The following is a 2,855-nucleotide window of genomic DNA, read 5'->3' as shown; positions in this document are numbered from 1 at the left end:
TTTAACGAAATATAGTTATCCAAGTACCTGGAGTGATAGGATATCAGAACATATATGGTTATGGGGTCTATCTCTAAAACCCTAGGAGTTCGTGCACATACAAACAAACAAACAATCAGATAGACAGAGGCTACTACTTTATTATAATATATATATATATATATATATATATATATATATATGTATATATATATATATAAGTATATATATGTACATATATATATATTTATATATATATATATTTACATATATACACACACACACACACACACACATATATATATATATACATATAATATATATATATATATATATATATACATATAATATATATATATGCATGTATATATATATGCTCCACGGTAAGTACTCGAATCTTAACGACTGCTTATTATGAAGCAAAGACAATAGCTTTGAGCCAGCCAGACCTGGTAGTTCCCTGACATCACTAGGCTAGCTCGGTCTCTATTCTAATTTCACCGATTCTTCATTATGGCCAGCCATCTGACAAGTTGTGTGACAAATGGAAATAAGCTCCACCGGAAGGACTCGAATCTTTACTTTGGCGACTACTTATTATGAAACAAAGACGATAGCTTTGAGCCAGCCAGACCATTCAAAAGGAATGACCTGGACTATAACCTGGTAGTTCACCGACGGCACACATCTTGTCGGATGGCTGGCCATAATAAAGACTCGGTGAAATTAGAATAGAGACTGAGCTAGCCTAGTGCTGTCGGGGAACTACTAGGTCGTTGTCCAGGTAGTTCCTTTTAAACGATCTGGCTGGCCCAGAGCTATAACCCTTGCTTCATGATAAGCAGTCGCTAACGCAAAAGGTTCGAGTCTTTGCGGTGGAGCTTATTTTCATTTGTCACAATGACACACAAATTGTCGGATGGCTCGCCATAATAAAAACTCAGTGAAATTAGAACAGAGACCGAACTAGCCTAATGCCATCGGGGAACTACCAGGTTGTAGTCCAGGTCGTTCCAGTCCTAAACCATATAACACATTGTAACTCAGCCCTCAACATCTCTCGAAGATCTTTTTAAAGACATCAAGTCCTCTGGTGAAGTTGGTATAACCATAGAAGATTCATTCTCTACAATAAATATTTTGAGAGACACTGCAGCTACTCAATTAATTTTATCTAAAGATGTCTTATCTGGAATTGAAAAGAGAAATACTGGAGATAAAGTAGTTTTCAGTGATTTGTCTACTGTCCAACCGAAATCTAGCTTCAGTATTCTTTAAATGTAATCTTGTAAATAAGGAAGTAACAGTTAGCCTCAGAAAAAAGTCAATGCCAATTCCTGGAGTTGAGCTCATCCTAGATAATAACCTTGCAGGTTCATTAGTAATACCCCACCTTAGATATGACCAAACCCCGTGTGACAAAAGTCCTACAATTCTAGAAGGTCAAATACTTCCTGATTTTTTCCCTCTATGTGAGGTAACTCGTTCCCAATCTGTTGCCTTAAACCAGTGGTCGGGGAACAGGGGTAAATTACCCCAAATGGGGTAAATTAGAAATTTTTGGGGCTAATGAACGTGCTACGGATGTGGATGTGCTAAGTGAGGGAACTATCAGTATTGAAACTGCTTCATCAGTATTGAATCAGTATTGAAACTGTTTTTAACCCTCAGTGAGACTGCTTTTGCGTTGTTGTCTTGGTGGTGGCATTTGCTCCTTGACTTATCAGTCTTTATTTAGCCCCTCGTCATCTACCTGGTGGATTTTTGACCTGGCGTGTTACTGGAGGAACAACCACGATCATAGGTAAGGAAGGCCTGGATAAGGGGAAGAAGAAAAGGAGTGAAAGGTGGTGGTTGTGGTGGTGGCAGCTTGGATTGTGTGGTTTATCATTTTATGTGGCGTTAATATTTTGGTTCATTCCTGATGTGTTTATAGAATAGTTGCTGTTATGTGATGATCGGTTGTAAACTACTGAACTGGTGTTGCTGTAATGTGTGGCGTGTTTGTGGGTTACTAGTGCTGGCTGCTGATTGGTCGGTGCTATGATCGTCTGATCACGTGATTGCTGATTTGATTGTTCAAGGACGATGGTTGATTATGAATTGTAGGGCAGTGAGACAAAGGCTTTGGGAGTGTGTGTACTTGATTGAATGTTGGATGTTGTTGTGTGGAATCTGAGAAGCGTTTTTTTCTTTCAGCTGTTTGTACATAGGCAGTGATAATTGCTTCAAAGTGTTTAATCGTTATTTTGCTTCTAATATCTAATTCTCATTATTCTAATTTTGTCGCGTTTTTATCGTTTGAATTATATTTAATACATGTCAAAACCACAGATTGTGTTGGAGTGACTTCATGGAGTGGCTGGCTGGACGATTATGCTTGATTTTAACTAGCAGTTCACGTTGGTGGAGGAAGTCTGTTGACTGACAGTGATTATAATCAACGTTTAGTGTGGTGAATAAGTTCATGTTGCATCGTATGTGTAATTGCTGCAGGTGTGGGTGGTGTAAATAGGTGTGTGGTGCAGGTGTTCAGGTGTTGGTAGCCTGTTGACTTCGTTACCTTGGTTATGTGGTAAAATTTCAGATTGTTCCCCCGACGAAATCTACCCCCAAGAAAATCAAAACACATAGATTCATACATAAATACGTGATAGATTTGTTTTTTATTTTCAGATGGCATCAGCAAGGAAAAGGACATATCAGGCAGAGTTCCTTAATTATGGCTTCACAGAAATAGAGGACAAAGGACAAATGAAGCCTCAATGTGTCGTTTGTATGAAAGTACTGACTACCGAGTCTTTCAAAAAGAATCAACTGAAGAAACACTTGGACAAGGTTCATTCACATCTGTCTTCCAAACCACGGGAATACTT

The sequence above is a fragment of the Oratosquilla oratoria genome, chromosome 35 (genome assembly GCF_046742065.1).
Source record: "Oratosquilla oratoria isolate Oo_2021 chromosome 35, ASM4674206v1, whole genome shotgun sequence".
NCBI lineage: Eukaryota > Metazoa > Arthropoda > Malacostraca > Stomatopoda > Squillidae > Oratosquilla > Oratosquilla oratoria.
Note: the sequence above shows the minus strand (reverse complement) of the source record.